Source organism: Haemaphysalis longicornis, unplaced genomic scaffold (assembly GCF_048455015.1).
Source record: "Haemaphysalis longicornis isolate Haplotype H1 unplaced genomic scaffold, Haemaphysalis longicornis Haplotype H1 scaffold_2, whole genome shotgun sequence".
Taxonomy (NCBI): Eukaryota; Metazoa; Arthropoda; class Arachnida; order Ixodida; family Ixodidae; genus Haemaphysalis; species Haemaphysalis longicornis.
Window position 1 is genome coordinate 69,603,022 of NW_027526295.1, and position 19,483 is coordinate 69,622,504.

Sequence of the window (19,483 nt, forward strand, 5' to 3'; positions counted from 1 at the left end):
GGGGGTACAATGTCTCGGGTTCGATTCCCGGCAGCCAAGGCTGCGTTGAATTTACGATGAAGGCGAAAAATTACTGTGTGTACCCGACGTTTCGATCAACACTAACGATCCCTGAGTGAGATGTCTACAACGCTGCCCCGTACCCTCTTAGCGCGCGTTAACTGCTTTCGGCGGCGCACAAAACACCAGTTTTAATTGACTACGCAGCTGTTAACTAAAGCATGTTCTACAGGAACTCCTGAGTACAAACGGGAGAACGTGCACCTGTGCTCATATGTGTTTGTAGTACACCTTGCCTCGAGCTGTTAAAGTTGGCTTTTCTGCATAGCCGTTATGCTGTGCAAGAAAGTCACCGGGGCTAAATGTGATAGCAAGAACCGCTTCTGCTGTAAAGCGGCTCATCCACAGTGTTTAAGAAATGCTTAGGACACATTCTTTTGCAGTGTTGTTGTGTCGTGGGCGACGGCGAGCGGCCTCGGCGGCGACGGGAGCGAAGGCTCAGCGCGCCGGGCCCACGCACAAGCCCAAGAAGAAAGAGTGCGGCATGTTGTGTCGTGGGCGACGGCGAGCGGCCTCGGCGGCGACGGGAGCGAAGGCTCAGCGCGCCGGGCCCACGCACAAGCCCAAGAAGAAAGAGTGCGGCCTGCTCGCACCAAGACCAGAGCCCAAAAAGAACGTTTATTGTTCGACAAGACGACACCTAGACGCATACGCACGTGACCCGTCACGTGCGACCACAGCAACGACATCTAGTTACAATTAACACAACCAAGCGCCCACAGTGAGCGGGCGCTCCACTAGAGGGCGCCACTACACCACATCATCTTCCCGTGCAAAATAAGTTCGCACACTCTGCGAAATACGCCACTACACCACATCATCTTCCCGTGCAAAAGAAGTTCGCACACTCTGCGAAATACATACAGCATCTTAAATGCACACTGCACATCATTCTCCCGCGCTTTGAAGAATGTCTGCATCTTCCTTTCACTTGACTCACACAACAGGCTATCAGTCGCTCACGACAGTTCTATAAGTCCCCAAAAAAAAACCCGTCCAAAAAACATTTTCGCTCACGACAGTTCTCTAAAGTCCCAAAAAAAAAACCCGTCCAAAACACTTTCAATGATGATATACGATTCAACACAGACATGACACGTTCAACATGACGCAAAGCATGAACCGTACGTATACCCCTTACTGCACATATTCGCGAAGCCACTGAGGCTGCTTAGTCTTACGGCGCGGACGCGTAGACGTTGAACTTGCATTATTTGACGATCCAGAAGCCCCCTCATTTTCCCTTGTGTTGTCTACATGGCTATTTGGATCTGTTTGTTCACTATTTTCTTCCTGACATTCTAATGGTTCCCGAGGGACAATGGATTCAGACCTTGCACTGGTAGAAACCTCCGATAGATCAGGGTCTGTCTGAACACTGGGGCTTGTCCCTTCTGACAACTGTAGACTAGGGGACTGACTGTCACAAATGTCCAAGTTAGACAAAGAGTACAAAAACTCTTTATGCCTCGACGAGAGTTCAACATTGTCAAAGGAATACGGTGCTGAGCCAACCTCGATTCCCTTCGGAACGACTGTGAGTTTTGAAGCGTTCCAGATCTTTCCATCACTGAGCTTAAAGGTGAAAGGTGCAACCTGAGCTTGCACTGTCAACGGCTTACTATACTTCAGAAATCCTTGCTTACGGAATTTTACCTTCACGACATCTCCCACCTTTATGCGGGTCTGCTGCGCACCTTTCCTTCTGTCAAAGTACTGTTTAGCTTTATGCTGCTTCGTGAAGACCTGATTCCGAACATGAGGCAGGAAATTATCCGATTCTGCTGCCTTTTTACGTATCCTGAAGTTGCTAATATCCACTTTGGAACGAGGCTGACGTCCATGCAGCAAAAATGCTGGAGAAAGACCTGTCACTGAATGTGGTGTGACCCGATACGACCCAAGAAATTGTGTAATGCTCTTCGAAGCATCCTTGCCTTCAAGTCTGGCTACCTGTAAATGTTCTTTGAGAACTCTGTTAAACCGTTCAATCTGGCCGTTAGCCTGAGGGTAATAATTCGACGAGAACACGTGGCGGATACCTTTTTCCTTTAGATACTCTTGCATTTGTTTGGAGACAAACTGGGATCCATTATCCGTCACTAAAACCTCAGGGAGCCCTTCCCGACTGAAAGAAGAGTCCAACAACTTAATGACATCCTCAGTTGAAATGGAATTTGTGCCCAGAACCTCAGGCCACTTAGAGTAGTAATCGACTAGTGTAACAAGAAATCGGGGGTACGACACATCTAACGGACCGACGATGTCCATTCCCAACTTTTGCCAAGGCCCTTCAGGCCATTCCACTGGCTGTAACGGAGCTACATGAGGCTTAGCAGACTTGTCTGCCAGCTGACAAACGTGACAATGCTTTACATGTTCTTCAACATTGCGATCCATTTGAGGCCACCAGTAACGTTCCCGGAGAAGTTGTTTCGTACGTACTATTCCTTGATGATTTTCATGTGCTAACTCGAGAAATGTAGGTACCAGTACACAAGGAATGACTACACGGTCATCACGCATGAGTAATCCGTCCACAACAGAAAGTTCATCCCTTACATGAAAGTAAGCAGTTAAATCACTGTGTACCTTTTTCTTACCAGGCCAACCCTTTGACACATACTCTGTTACCTTCTGCAACGTCACATCGGCCTTCGTTGCCAGCTGCACGGTTTCTTTATCGACTACTGATGTTACTAGTGACACTATCTCTTCCTCCTTAACAAGTTCTTGACCGGTCTGAATGGGTAATCTCGATAGAGCGTCAGCCACCAGATTTTCTGACCCTTTGCAGTACTCGATGTCAAAATTGTAGTACAGCAGACGAGCTGACCACCGTGAAATCCTTAAAGGTCTCCGACCTGAGTCTCCTGCGGCTAACAAAGCAACTACAGCCTGATGGTCAGTTCTAAGTGTGAACCGTCTGCCCCAAAGAAAAATGTGCCACTTTTCGCACGCGAACAAACAAGCCAGCGCTTCGCGCTCTCCCACAGAGTATTTTCTCTCAGTCTCCGACAAAGTTCTAGATGCAAAGGCTATGGTTTCAAGCCGAGAACCATACCGCTGCTGTAGTACCGCGCCAATTCCCACATCAGATGCGTCGGTAGTTACTACTACAGGCAAGTCAGGATTAAAGACCTTCACAACCGGAGAACATGTGAGGCACGCTTTCAACTGATCGAAACTGCGCTGAGCATCATCAGACCAACAAAACGTCTGACCCTTCCTGAGCATGAGGCGAAGTGGTTCAACTATCTCTGCATAGTTCTTTATGAACTTAGCATAGTATCCTGCAAGACCTAAAAATGATTGCAGTGACTTTATGTCCGTAGGAGCGGGAGCATGAACTATAGCTTTTACTTTGCTCTCCAAAGGTGAGATGCCCTCAGCCGAAATCTTGTGACCCAAAAAATCAAGTTCCCTGACCGAAAAAAGACATTTGTCGTTCAACTTCATGCCACTGTTTGCTATACATGTTAAGACTTCAACCAGGCTCGCGTCATGCTCAGCTTGAGTCTTTCCCCACACAAGAATATCATCAAGATAGCAAACAACATTTTTGCAATTTTTTAAGATCTGAGACATCATTTTTTGAAAAACCGCAGGCGCCGACGCCAGACCAAAACACACCCTCTTAAACCTGAATAAACCTTCATGCGTCACGAAAGTAGTTAAGTCCCTACTGCCCTCTTCCAGCAACAACTGATGATAAGCCGACGCCAAGTCAAGCTTAGAAAAACAAACAGCACCATGAAACATCTGCAACAGCTCTTCAACATGCGGTAAAGGATACCCATCAATGATAATTGCCTTATTCGGTTCCCGGAGGTCCACACACAGCCGAATGTCCCCGTTCTTTTTCCGGACGACGACGAGTGGCGAAACCCACTCCGAGGCGTCGACACGCTCAATGACATCATTGTCCTCGAGGCGTCGCAGCTCGCTGGACACTGGATCACGGAGAGCAAGAGGCAATCTTCGTAGCTTAGATGCAACTGGAGTCACACCTGGCCGCCGTTGGATCTTATGCGAGACGTCCTTGACAAGACCCAACTCGCCGTTGAAGAGATGTTCGAAACCCGGGGGCACGTTCACGGGACACTGCACTGCACACACCGATGCTAGTCGACACGTAAGAGACGCACCGTCGACCTGAATGCCCAGTTGCTGGATGGCGTCGAGCCCCAAAAGAGATGTCCCTTTGTCGGTGACGTAGAATGTGACGGAGCAAGACCGTTGCAAGACTTGAACAGGAGCTTGGAATGAGCCGCGGATGCCGATACGTTGTTTGGAAAAATTCCACAAGTTGACGGAAGCCTTGGACAGCGCATGCTGTTTACTGAAGTGACGCTTGAAATCTTCGACAGTCATCAACGACACGGATGCTCCGGTATCGACTAAGAGTTGCATGGTCACTCCGCTGACTTCGGCTTGAACGACTAAGTCCTTTCTTGGAGGATTGTTGACGCTGACTTCAGCTTGGACGACTAAGTCCTTTCTAGAAGAAGTGCTGACTGTTAAGACGGAAGATCTTGCGGGTGCGTTTATCTCCGTGGATGCTGGATGCTCTACAGGTTCCGGTGTCGAAGCGGATCCCGTAGCTTCCTTCGAAGAAACTCGATGCACTGGTGCCGGCTTACGGCACATCGATGCGAAATGTCCCCACTTATTACAAGAGTTGCAGCGCCGATTTCGGGCTGGACAATTTTGAAATGCTGAATTATGCCATTTATTTCCGCATCGTTCGCACAACTGAAGCTTGCCTGCAAACTTCTGCTGAACTGTACCGCGGAACTCTACAGCTGACTGCGGATGGAAACGTCCATCTTGGAGGCCACCATCTTGCCTTCCCGAACCCGGTGGAATGACGTCACGGCCTCCCCGGCTGGCCAGGCCATCTTGAATTCCTGTGCCGCCATCTTGAGCGCGCCGGCCTCCCCGGCGGCCCATGCCATCTTGATTCTCCACGCCGCCATCTTGAGCGCGGCGGCTTCCCCGACTGTCATCTTCCGCGACGCCACCTTCTCCTCGTCGACCTACCGCTTGTACTTGATGATGCGAACCGAAGGCTTGGTTCGCCAACGACAACGATTCAAAACTCCGACCAATCTCTTCAGCTTTCTCCAAAGACAACCTTTCGCCATGTGCGAGCAGCTTTTCTCTAACCTGGGGGTTAGACGTTCCATGTATGATTTGATCTCGGACGCGCTCCGCGTACGTCAGCCCGAACTTGCAACGTACGGCTTTCTCCTTTAGAGCGGTCACGTATTCTAAAAAACTTTCCCCCCGAAATTGACGACGGCTTGTGAACTCATGTCGTTCAACAAGCGTATTTGTGGACGCAGCGAAGAGCCGGTCCAGCTGCTCCAAAAGTTGGTCGAATTTCGAAATGGCCGGAGCCGAGGATGCGGTCACACTACGGTCGGTCGCGGAGTCGGTCACGATAGGGCTGGTTACATTAGCGTCGGTCACGTTACTGGCGGCGTCCCTCCTTGCTTCGTCCTGCTCCGCCTCAGCAAAATACCTTCGTTGCCCCTCCCTACCCAAAACACTGACGAGCGCCGACGCGCGTCGTCCGTCATTCCAGTCGCTGCCGCCAGCCGCCTCGAGATGGGCCTGAAACAATTTTTTCCAGTTATGCCACGGAATCGGAGGCGGCCCCGGCAATTCGAGGAAAACGGGCAGGTTATCGAAGAGGCCCATGCTGCCAAGCAGGAAGGAGAGAGACGCAGGAGCAGAAGCAGAAGAACGAAGTAGGGCGAGGCCTAAACGACGGTTCGACAAGCGTCAGCACAAAGAACGTTAGGCCTCGCGACGCCAGACGCGCCGGACAGTCACACTCGAGCGAGGTCAAACGCACTCACGTTTTCATTCTGCCGGACCCGTCGACGATGTCGTCGCAGCAGAAGAAAAGCATCCCATCCTCGTCGCCAAAAAGATGTTGTGTCGTGGGCGACGGCGAGCGGCCTCGGCGGCGACGGGAGCGAAGGCTCAGCGCGCCGGGCCCACGCACAAGCCCAAGAAGAAAGAGTGCGGCCTGCTCGCACCAAGACCAGAGCCCAAAAAGAACGTTTATTGTTCGACAAGACGACACCTAGACGCATACGCACGTGACCCGTCACGTGCGACCACAGCAACGACATCTAGTTACAATTAACACAACCAAGCGCCCACAGTGAGCGGGCGCTCCACTAGAGGGCGCCACTACACCACATCAAGTGTGACCTTTAAAAGTTTCACACCCCTCCTCCCACTCGGCCTACTTTTGGTAAATAAAGGCGCTTTCAACATGCAGACACAGGAAAAGGAAACAGGAAGATGTATAGAACTTTTATCTTGCATTCTTTCACGTACATAATGTCACTGCTAGCAGTGCCATTTGTCCACCACGTTTTACTTTGTGCATTGTAACAGTTTCTTACCAAGATCCAAAGACTCGCCTAGGAAATTTCACATCGCAAATGGTAAAAAAAAAAATATCTCTGTAAATTATGTGGAAGCAATGCCCATCTCTTCATTGTTGACACTTTCTAGTTTATCCAAGCTGCTGCAGCCAAGCGTCATGTTACATCTATAAACTAGAAAATACAGGAAAGAGGCCATTTCTAAGCAGACGGAATTATATTGATTAGCATCTGCGTTGTTTGAATTGTATGTTTTCCAACTGGCAGGGCAACTGCTATTATTTCTATGCACATAAGATGCCCATGATTTTGCTCCAGTATGTGACTCTTAGGTGGTTACATGCTGATAAAAGAATGCTGTGCTATCTTCATTCATACAATGCAGCTCGTCCGCGCTCATGGTGAGCATGCAGGGTGCACGCGTGTGACGCTTAGCATGGTAAACGTCAGGCGACGTCTGCTCAGTTGTAATGAGAATATGTCTACTCCAGAATGCTTAAATAACTGAACCAATCGTTAAAAACAGTCAACTCAAAACAACCTGCAAAAAATAGAAGCACCCTCCACCCTAAAAGAAAAAGAAGACAAGAAGAAACGAGTTAACTATTTCACATTATTTTCAGGTTACCCAAAAATAAGTCTCCATGCAGAAGGCCCAAGAAAGGCTGTTGTTTCTTACACTTTCAAGAAGACATCAACACTGCCATTGTTTTACAATATAAAGTAAATTTTTATTACACCATATCCTCAGCTTCAGTTGGTGTTGTCCTTTCTGGGTGACCTGTAAAACCAAAGGTGCAATATAATTAGCAATACGGCTGTGTTCCTTCTATACATGATAGAAAAAGAGCAAAAAAATATACATGGCAAAACCCAGGACCTTCTTCATTTTGTGTTATTTTTTGTTCTACTGGCCCAATTTCAATTCTTGAAACCAACTTTCGCGAAAAACCTATTGAGCATGATTTTCCATACCAACTCTTATTACATGAAATGGCTGCACAATACTTTTTGCCTGAATGTAAATGTGGCTAAGAAATTTCTTCATTATTATTTTGAAGCAGCCAGTTTTTATTGCCAGTCACAGAAAATTGGGGCAGATGGTGCAGAACTGTATGCGACCGCACAGTGTGAAGTGGTGTCCAATTTTTTTGCAAATCACTTGTTAGCCCAACTGGAACCACACCACATACAGAAGCTGTCGTAGTCTCTGACACAGCCTTATAAATTGACGTGAACCTTTTTCCTCCGCAGTTAGAACTGATATGCTTTTTTTGCTGCCTGGTGCTGTTTACAGTAAGAACTACATTTTTTTTAGGAAAAAGTAATTGCCACCCAAAGAAAACCACTTCTGATTCAAAATAGCAATGTACAAGATTAGAATCAAACTGCAGAATGGGAACGTATACATGTCCCCCCCCCCATCTACCCCAGCACTTGCACCTTCCCCCATGCCCTCTGCCTCTTCCTTCGTGAAACTGGATTTGCCGGCCCCCTCAAGATAAAATCCTGCTGACGCTTATGCATAAGGAACCAATAAAGTGTGCCGCTGGCCGTATTGGTTCTCAATGCATAAATACGAGGCTGATTCAAAGAGAAACGATAAGAAAAAGGGCACGGGTGCCTTCATGGTCTGTTCCACAACTTTCACTACAACTTGGAACGATGTTTTGGCCTTGAGAAAGGTATACGCCTCCATGCCTATTCGGCACTAGGAAGCGGATCCAAGCATCAGCACTGACTCCCCCATCTATCATTACTAATAGCTTCACACTGGTTGATTAAAAAAGCGCTTGTCCTTATGCGTCATCCCGCTTGTAACAATGCATGCAACGATGTTTAACAAGGCGAGGGGAAACGCGCTGAAGGCATACAATACGCGTTCGCACCGTTCAGTTGCACGGGCCGGCTGTTAAGGAACCACGCGACAACGCATGCATGCTCGCGCATCGGCTGGAAAAGCTGGTGACGGAAACACAAGCTCGGTGGTCGATGCGGGTCTCCTACTTCAACATCAGTAAAGCAAGCTTTACGGGACAAACCAACGAGGCCAGAAATTGGGCAAGCCGTCTTCGAACCACTGCCGGTGTGTTGACGGCGCGATCGGAAAGTTACCACGCCAGCTTGACGGCCCTGGCGCGAATCGTGTACATCAGCCCGGCCCACGACTCAAGACTTGCGCTTTATTACCGTGATTTGTCGCAACAAGATTGGTGGGATCGATCCATCCATGGATCGGTCAAAAGCGACAAAAAGCAGCCATGTCCATGTCGACCGGCCGAACGCTTGAGACCACGTATGTTAAAAAACATTAAAAAAAAGTGTTTTGACAGCACCCATAGATGGCGCTATATGGGTTGTGCTCGCTGGAAGTGTGGCTGAGCTACAGGGACTTGTCACCGCCTCGGCTGAGCATCTGTCAACACTGGGACTGGCCTTCAACACGCGCAAGTCAGCGGTCCTGTGCTTCTCCGACCCAGAGGACAAAGCTCGCATTGTGCTGCTGCCTAGCGGTGAAGAGGTTCCACCGATGGACAGCTATTGTTACCTTGGCATCACTTTCAACACCACTGGCGACAAGTGTGCTACACACGAGGCTTTACTGAAAGAAAAGTCGAGACGCGCCAGCTGTATCCTGCGCAGACGGTGCTTATGGGGGTGCAACCGATACCTGTTGGTCCGTGACCTGTGGAAGTCGGTGCACGTCCCATGTCTCACCTTTGCGAACGCTGTGGTGTGTGTGTCGGCGCCAACACGGGGGTGGCTCGAGCGTGGTCAGCGAGAGGTGGGCCGCCTTGCCTTGGGCTGCCATGGCCGAGTGGCTGTGGAGGCCATACATGGTGACTTGGGATGGTCAACGTTTGAGGCTCGCGAGGCCACCAGCAAAATTGCATTCGAAGAGCGACTCCGAGTCATGAACGACGAACGCTGGGCGCGGCGATTGTTCCGCTACATGGCATTCAAGGGTGTACGCACACAGTGGTGCAACCGCCTCTACAACCTCCGTCGAAAATTCGGCTTCACTGCCTACCCGATCGAGGTGGGCCCGCAGCACAAGATCACGGAGAAGGTACGCTCCAGGGTGAAAGAAGAGGAACGCGCTCACTGGCAGACCGCAATGCACCAAAAGTCTACCCTGGAACTGTACCGCAACCACAGGCAAGATATAGGCCGGTTGCGTGTCTACGACAACAGCAGCGGCAGCACACTCCTCTTCGAGGCCCGTGCGGGGGCACTGCGCACGCTGCTGTACTGCCGGCACTACGACAGCACACCAGAGGTTCAAGCAGCAAAGTGCAGGGCATGCGACGGCCACGAGGAAAGCATGGAGCACCTGGTGCTGCACTGCCACAAGCTGCGCCCACCCGCCAGAGTTAACGCCACTATACAACAGGCGCTATGGTTCGAGGACGGCGTCGACAGTGCCATGGACGTACACACGACGAAAGAGCGACTGCAACTCTGGCAGCGATCGGTTCGGCTGGGTGCGGCTGTGGCGACGGTGCAGTGAATGCACGAGTGAACTGCAGTGAATGGTGACAGTGCAGTGGACGTACATACGCATGCAGTGTACCATATGCACAGGACTGCAGGAAAACTGCTACCTTTAGTTTTCTCGCTGGTGGGGACGGTGCAATGACTTTAGGCATTCAGCCGGGTTTTTTTTCCTTTTTATATGTATTTTGTTAACTTTTTCACCTGGCTTGGACATTTCGGTGTCCGCCCGATACAAAGGGTTTCTGGCCACAACGATCATCATCATCATCATCATAGCAATTTCCGGTGGGACTTCACTACGTAGTACATATAGCATCGTCCACTTTGAAATGCAAGTGTAGCCTCGAGGGCAGCGATTTTAGCATGGAGTAATTTAATCTCATTTTTAGTCGTTTCGTGCTCGCCACTTAGTCGTTTCAGGTCAGCTGACATCACGGCGTGATCAGCTTCAAGTATTTTTATTGTTTAATACAGAAGCAAACAAATCAGCTTCAGCTTTACTCATTGGTCCCGGATTCGACTCGACGTCACCGGGAAGCATAAGTAATGTTTTCAAGGCGTCAGAACACAACCTCTTCGGCAAACACAACACTCGCTTCAGTACATCGCAAAACTCTGGTGGGCACGACACCGCAATGAGACAGGGATGACAACACTTGGTACAGGAAGCACCCTTCATATAACTAACCTGTAACATCAGTGGTCGTGAGTCACCCATCCCAGATGCGGCGCCGTACCCAAAGTAGGCGGCTGAAGGATGGCGCTTATATGCTCCGCAGTTGACGACACGAGCCGAAACGGAAGTTCCGCGCCAGGTGAAAAAAACAAATGGAGGACCATTTGGGCCTGCCGAAAACATAATTGGTTCAAATGGAACCATTTGAAAATGCAAATGGTTCCATTTGGACCAATCGTGTTTTCGACAGGCCCAATTGGACCTCCAATTGTTTTTTTCGCCTGGGGTTGCCAGATTCAGGCGCCGATTTCATCCAAGTTTGGCCTCGGAATGGTTTCGGTAGGCCAAGGAGGAGGCAGGCGGTCGGTGCCAGTCAGCTCGCAGGATCCGGGGACCCAAGAGCAAACAGCCCAGATGACCGCAGCCTGTAACATCAGTGGTCGTGAGTCACCCATCCCAGATGCGGCGCCGTACCCCTACAGTTGGACGGGAAGAAAAGAAGAAAAATGTCTGAGAGGCTTGTACTCCGTTCACTATAGTATTTGGTGAGTGTACAAAATTTCTGCGAGTGTATTTTGATTTGTTTCAGTAGTTAAATTTATCAATTGCTATGCAACCTATAACTAGTTGGGCCCTATGCTTCCAGCTGCTGCGGGTGTGACCCAGGCCACAGTCGATAGCGGGCCACATCTTTGGTGACTGGCTCCGCTTTGCCAATACTCGGCTTACCGCAACCCACATGGTAAGCAATAAACTAATCTTCTCAAAATTTAATAGTGCATTTATATTTGAATGATTTTCAACCCAATCTCTGCCCAATAAAAATACATGAACCATGCAGAAGACATAAAACTCCACTAGCGAACAACTCTGACGGTGACTCACTAACGTCTATAGGGAACTGACTCAAGAGATATAAGTTGGGAGTCAGGTGACCCAAGATTTTGTGCGCGTGCTTTCTTCTGGTCACATGATCAGCTCGAGTGGCTGTGTATCTGCTTGTTGGTTTACTTTCCATTTAGTGTGTGCGTGTGTGTGCGGGCATGCGTGCGCTCATGTGTGTGTGCGTGCGCGCGCTCGTTAACTAAACAAATCCTTAGGCCGCAACTACTTTTTCGCGCAAAAACAGCCTACTGCTGAAGCGTACTAAAGTAGGAAATGTGTGCTTTTTTTCCACAAAGAAGCAGCCAGCCTCTGGATGAAATCCCTCCCCAAGTCTGCTATCCATAGCCTCTCCTTCACTGCAGCTGTAATGGCTTGACAGCAACACCTGATACTGAAACACTGAATAATTAGTGTATACACTAATTATTCAGTATATATATGTAACCATGCAAAAATATATATGTAACCATGCAAAATGAAATAAAATTGTATTTGAAATTTCACTTTTACTTGTTATTTTAAAAATGTTTTACAATATCGTAACCGCTATACGGGGATAATAGAAACAATGCTCAACGTTTTAAGATGTATAACACAAATATAATGTATGTGTTGCAGAAATACATTCCACGCAACGTTTGGCAAAACGTCGCTGTAACGTTCCGGGTCTACATTCTGAAAAGTTTTTGCAACGTTAAAAATATATTTCAAGCGTGTTTTCTGCAATGTTAGGTAAGTGTAAATCCAACATAATTAATATGTGGTCGAAATGCTTTCTTACTGTCCGCATAACGTTTGGCGAACTGTCATGTAACGTTTTCCATTGTTTTTAAGTGTTTTTAACGCCGGGGAAATGTAACACAAACATTAGTAATATGTTGAAAAAATGTTTTCTGAACGTTTAAATAACGTTTTCCAAAACATTAATTTAACTTTTTTTGATGTCATTACTTAAACGTTTTAAAAAAATCACATTAAGAACATTGCCCTAACATTAACACCAAACAAAAAAAATAACATTCTTGTAATGTTTTGGTGCTGCTTGGGGCGGGGACAGGGTGATTACTAGTATACGCCGTAGGGTGAGGCCTTTGGAAATACCTTGCTGAGAAAATATATACAGATCGCAAAAAAAGAGGAAAAGCAATATCGATAACTATGAGAGCACTCGCCAAGCGCGGCAGTCATGTCCAGTTCTGTGAACCTTTTTTTTTGTTGTTGTTGGCGCTTTACGTGTATCGATTCGCACCAGTTAATCTTTTTGTAAACCAACGAAGATTTATTTTTGCCATCACGTTCCCAGTTACTTACATCAAAGAGATCTGCATCACGTTTGGAGTAAGTTACATGGAACGAACACAGGATGGCAAGTCACTGTCCTTTTGGTTTGAGTTATTTTATTTAAACGTACTGAAGAATCTCCCAGCAGCAGAATATCATAGGTACTCACAAACGTAAGCGTCGTGAACGAACGCAATGCAAGGCATCGCCTTCTCACAACGGCTTCTTGTCAAACTAGGTCTTTCGAATGTTCGTGGGGGGGGCGCTGCGATCGCCGGAGCGTTCGGACGGGATTCACATCGGCTCCGCAGGGAATGCTCTTTTTCGGCGGTTCATCAATCCCAGGTGAATTAATTTTGTCAGGTGCTCATTCTACTAAGTGAGTGGAGCAATTTGATACCTAAGTTGGGTCGGAAGACCCATTTTTAGAGTAATTAGGACAGTTTAAGTGGCTGAGGCGGGGGCGACCCCGCTAAGCCTAACGTCGCCAACGTGCTCCGGCCATGTGCTCGGTCGGGGAAACGCAGTCCGAGGCCTTGATGGCCTCGCCTGAAGTCTTCATCGACCAAGGTGGAGAAGTGCAAGTGATCCAGGGCCCTTTTCAAGCTATGGATACTTCGTCAGCCGAAAATTACGAGGTTTCCGCGCAGACCCGGGGTACAGGCCAGCTAGGCCTAACCACCACCGGTAAGCGCGGAAGGCAGCCAACGGAGATCGACGGTCAAGGAGAAGCGGAATCCGCCTCGACGAGCCTCGAGAACGGTGTTTCTACCGGGAACGGTGCCGACGAGGACTTTCTGTGTTCTGACTATGACCGGGATCCAACGAACTCGTGTGCGGGGTGGATCGTTGTCGGTTCACGAAGACGCCAGAAAGCCACTACGAGCACGGGAACCTCTCCGCAGCGAGGATCGCCGTCTGAAGGTAAGCCAGGCAGGGCAGCCTCGGCTTTGATCACTAAAGCTAAAGAGAAGAGACGAAAGGAGCTAAAAGCTCAATACGTCGCTAAAGTCAACGCTAGTATGGCAAAGGCAGCTAGAATGCCCATTTTCGCCAAGAGAAGCGAACACCGCGTGGTGATAAGACCACGAGGAGGACTCGCAATGAACAACGTTAAGCTCTCTGAGCTAAGAGCGGCCGTAGCGAAAGCAGCGGGACTAACGATGGAAGAAGTGCAGGACGACTCGATCGCCCCGAACTTCGCACAGAACATTGCAGTGTTGAGTACACCCAGCGAAGAGAGATCCTTTAGATATGGATCGATCAGAAACATTGTATTGGGAGACCGCACGTATGAAGCATACGCTTACAAGTGCACTCCAGAAAACACCGCGAGAGGTGTGATTAGCGGCGTAGGAGTAGACGAGACGGAAGAGAACATCACTCGCAGTCTCGTAAACAAGCAGAACCCCAAAATTTTGGCGGCCCACAGGCTCGGTAGAACCGAGTCGGTGGTAATACTTTTCGACGGAGATAAAGTCCCGTATTACGTGAAGTACGAAGGAGTAGTAGCGAAATGCACGTTGTACAGGCAACACAGAGAGGTTTGCGAAGTGTGCGGGAAAGTCGGGCACAGGAGAGACGTTTGTCCAACGCCACAAGTTAAGGTGTGTTTTGCATGCGGGCGGAACAACCCCGATGAAGATCACGTCAATTTCTGCAAACCGAGATGCAAGCTTTGCGGTGGAGCCCACCCTACCGGAGCAGGAAGCTGCAAGAACAAGTTCAAGGTCCCGCCACAGATAAGGGCTCGCTTGGCTGAGAAGAACAAGCGAGAAGACAAGATGGCGACGGGCAAGATGGCCATGAAAAAGGAAACGACCTTTTCCCGCCAAATCGAAAGAAGCTCCAGAAACCCGGAGAAGATTCGAGAAGCCCCCCCACAGCAACAAAGGGGAAGGAGCAAGAGCAAAAGTAGGCCAGAGGGTATGACGTGGGCTGACGTCATAGCCGAAGGGAACGCGCGCAATAGGAGGGACAAGAGTGCAGGCCCCGCCCAGAGGCCACGCTCGGTTTCCAAGAGCGACAGGAGGGAGAGAGCCGAACCCGACAGCGGGAGAGGAGGCACTCCTCCGGCAGCAGCTGTGCCGGCAGAAGGCAAAAACAACAAGAATATGGCAAAGAGCCAGGTGGCGGACAAGAAAGAAGAAGCCCGAGAAACAAAGACGGAACTCTCGAAGATCCAAAGAGAGCTACAGGAGATGAAGGTCGTTGTAGAGGCCCTACAGCGTACCATCCATCAACAACGAGAACACATCAACAAACAGGACATCTTGATAGCCAAACTCCGCAAGGGGGAGCTGGACAATGAAAGCGGCGACATGGAGACTCAGGAAGACTCCACAGACGGGTCAGAGGAGGAACCTCCTATGCGCCCAAGACCAAAGAAAGCCAGAAAGGGCGGAAGTTCCGGAGGGAAGCTAGAACCGGCCGCGAACGGAAACGAAACAGCCATTCAGGAGGAGATCATTCCTGAAGAAAGCGAAAAGGACGGAGAGTCGTCATCGGTACAGTCCGAGGAGAACACACACAGCATAAGAATAGCCCGGAGCCCGATAGGCTATGCTGGACTAAACAACAGAATCGCAAGACTGGAGATCATTTACAAGAAATGGGACAGAAATCTCGACGCTATGGAGCAGAGAATCATCCAGAGGTGTACCCAACTGGTGCAACAGCAAATCGCTCAACAGTTTGAGCAGCTTCAAAAGCAGGTGACGTGTCAATTCGACAACATGATGCGTCAAATACGCGAGGTCCTCCCAAACACTAACGATGGATCGTCGTAACTCAATAAGAGTATGGCATTGGAACGCCAATGGCTTCCGACGCCGCAGGGCGGTCCTACAGCAACACATCAGAATGCTGGAACCGGACAGGAGGCCAGACATAATCGCACTACAGGAAACCCACATGGAGCAGGAACCAAAGCTCCTGGGATACAAATCGCACTTCTGCCCCCCCTCCAACCGGACGGCCGGGAAAGGGGCAGCACAAGGGGTATGCACCCTCATCAGGAAGGGGCTAGCATACACGGAATACCCACAGTTTCTTGGGGACAAGAACATGGCGATGGAGACCTGCGTAACGGAGATAATCCTCACGGGCAAAGGGTCGTCACGCCGGAGAGAAAGCAGGAAGACCAAGACGTCCTTTCTGCTGGCGAACGTATATAGTAACCCGTACGATCGCAAACAGAAATTCAAGTCTCTGTTTGGGAAGATCAGAGCAACGCAAGAGCTGGCCAAGAGACAAATGGCCGGCACGGGCAATGCCATAGCGCTGGTGTGCGGCGACTTCAACGCTAGCCACCTGGAGCTAGGGTACAAACGCACGACGGCCAAAGGCAGGGACTTGCTTGCGGACGCCGCGGATGCAGGCTTCACCCTGCTAACGAACCCGACGCAGCCGTCGAGGGTAGGCACGTCGGTAGCAAGCGACACTAACCCAGACCTGGCTTTCGCACTGGTTCCCGAGGGAGGAGCGGCCAGGTGGAACAACACCGGCCACAACCTCGGCAGCGACCACTGTATACTAGAGGTGGAAATCCCGCTGGCCCACGAAAAGGGCCGACGAGGTAACAACAAGGAGCACAAGATCGTGGACTGGGACGCCTTCAGGCAGTTCAAGCCGGGCCGCGTAAGAAACATCGACGAATGGATCAAAAGCCTTCAGAAAGCCGTGGAGGACACGACGAAGACCATCGAATCGGACGAGGAGGTGGAAGCGATAGATTCGCGTCTAGCGCACCTCCTGGAAGCCAGACGGTCGCTACAGATGAGGTGGAAGCGACAACGACACAACAAAAAACTCCGCAAGCGCATCGCGGAGCTCGGGAGAGAAATAGAGAAACACAGCGCTCGACTGTGCAACCTACAATGGTCTGCGCTGTGCAGTAAGATAGACGGGCAACTACACCGCAGCAGCCCCTGGAAACTCCTGAAAACGCTCATGGACGAGACCAAGGGCAGAGAGTTCCAGAGCACGCGCATGACACAAATTCTCCACACCACGGCCAGGAGGCTAGGAGAAGAAGAAATGCATAAACAGCTAAACGACAGATACCTTCCGGAAACGAAAAGGGAACAACAAGAGGACTACGATGGCCCTCCAAACGCACATCTGGACCGGGACATTGAAGAATGGGAGGTACGTCGGGCGACGCAAGCCCTCAACGGCAAGTCGGCGGCGGGCCCGGACGGTGTTTCGAACAAGACCCTTCGAAACCTCAACGACGAATCCATCACGGAGCTCACGATATATTTTAACAAGTGCTGGAGGAACGGAACTCTCCCCAAGGCGTGGAGAACGTCCAAGACAATTCTCCTGCCAAAGCCGAACAAGCCACCGGGTATAGAGGGGCTGCGACCGATCTCGCTCACGTCCTGCGTGGGCAAGGTCCTGGAGCACGTCCTCAACGCCCGGTGGAACGACTACATGGAAAGGCACGGCTACTACCCCGACACGATGCTCGGATTCAGAGCGAAGTTGGGGACGCAAGATGCCATGCTACTTCTACAGAGAGAGGTACTAGACCCCCCGGGAGGCGTCCCTGGCAAGGACAACCGAGCCATCCTGGGCCTAGACCTTCAGGCGGCCTTTGACAACGTCAAACACTCGGCAATCCTCAAGCAATTCTCTCGTCTAGGCCTGGGCGAAAGATCTTACAATTACGTCCGCGCTTTCTTGTCGAATCGCACGGCAAGACTGTCGCTGGGAGACAGAAAGCTCGAGGAAAGAAGACTCGGAAGCATAGGAACACCGCAGGGCTCAGTGATCTCGCCGTTCCTATTTAACACGGTGATGATCGAGGTCGCCAAACGGCTGAAGGCGCTGGGCCCCGACGTCCGTCACTGCATATACGCAGACGATGTCACAATTTGGGTGACGGGAGGGAGCGACGGGAAAATCGAATCGGACCTTCAGGAGGCGGTTAGAGCGGTGGAGTCCGCTCTTTCGAGCACAGGCTTGCGCTGCTCACCGCAAAAATCGCAGCTCCTGGTGCTGCCGCCACCGGGGCGATACAGGAAGACGGCGGCGCAAGAGGCGGCCAAGAACATCGCCTTACGAACGGAAGACGGCGAACTCATCCCGCACGTCCCCGGCATCAAGATTCTCGGCATGCACGTGGACGGTGTCCAAACCAACACCACGGCGCTGAGAAACATGATCACGAAAATCGGAATAACGACCCGCTTGGTTAAGCGAGTGTCGTCGAGATACAACGGCATGAACGAGCGAGGGCTCTTGCGCCTTCTGCAGACCTTCGTCGTTAGCCAGGTCGCATACGCAGGAGCCTTCCACCGATGGACGAGATCGGAGGAGGGCAAGATCGACGCAGCCATACGCAAAGCGTACAGGAGCGCCCTGGGACTTCTCCCGGGGACGAAGACGTCGGCCTTGCTGGATCTGGGAGTGCACAATACACTCTCGGAGATCAGCGAGGCCCAACGCATGTCCCAACTGGTGCGGCTGAGCTGCACGAGAACGGGCAGGAGCATCCTCGACATGGCTGGCATCAACCCGCCCAAAGGAGGGGAGAACAGCGACACGAGCGACAGAATACCGCTCGGAGACGAGGAGGCGAGGGGAATCATCGTGTTCCCTATGCCGAAGAACGTAGACCCGGAGAGGGACAGGGAAAGGCGCCTAGCAAGGGCGACAGCCCTGGCCAGGATCTACAGACACGACGACGCCGCGGCCCACGTGGACGTGGCGAAGTACCCGACTACAGCGAACGCTTTCACCGTAGCGGTGGTCAGATCGTCCACGGGCGAGCTGATCAACGCCGCGTCGGTGAGGGCGAAGACCCCGGGCCAAGCCGAGGAAGCGGCGATTGGCCTGGCGCTGGCGACACCCGGCGTCAAGACGATCCTGAGCGATTCAAAGACGGCGATCAGGAATTTTGCAAGGAGTACGGTATGGGAAGGAGCGGAACGAATCGTGAGACTCGGACGGGCCTCGCGGGATCCGCGAGCCCACAGCCCCGTAACGACCATCAAGTGGTTTCCGGCTCACATGGGCCGGCTGGAAAACGTCGAAAACCGCAACGACGACGCAGACGCTGCAGCCCGCGAGCTCTCCATGTGCCGGGCCGGCGAAACGCAAGTCACCGCGGATCCTGACGAAGAAGCAACGAGCGCCGTCCTGACGGACTACGGGGATATCCTCAGAAGACATCGGGAGGCGAGGAGGGAGTACCCGAACCCGCATCGAGACCTCTCTCGAGCGGAGACGGTGCTCCTAAGACACCTGCAAGTGAAGTGTGCTTTGACTCCCGCGTGGGCCAGGCACGCGTGTCCCGAACTTTTCGTGAGTGCTGTGTGCAGTGTATGTGACAGTGAACTCGCGACTCTGTGCCACATCACTAGGTGTGGAAGAACTGCTAACACGGGCGATCCCGCACGGGGCGAGGAAGCCGAAGACTGCGTGGCGGGAGCCGGGGTGCCAGGAGACCGGCTCCCGGAGGGACTAGAGCGGTGCATTCGCTCGGACAATTACCACCAGCAAAAGTGGGCGATCCAGCAACTCGAGGAGGCTCTGGCAAGACAGAGGAGAACGGGAGACCACACGCCGGACTCACCGGCAGCGGGACCCAAATACCCCTGTCAAGGCACTCCCCTCCCTCGAGTCCAAGGCCCGGTGTGACAAGAGACTTTATTCGAATCACACTAGA

General features: G+C 51.1%; 1 long non-coding RNA gene across 1 annotated transcript; it reads right to left on the reverse strand.

Annotated features, from left to right (window-relative positions):
• Window positions 1-645: 645 nt before the first annotated feature.
• Window positions 646-6,266, reverse strand: LOC144168973 (uncharacterized). The gene is made up of 2 exons (XR_013322316.1): window positions 5,928-6,266; window positions 646-5,679 (listed from the first exon to the last, which is right to left on the reverse strand). It is a non-coding gene; the product is annotated as an uncharacterized LOC144168973 (long non-coding RNA).
• Between the last annotated feature and the right edge of the window lie 13,217 nt (window positions 6,267-19,483).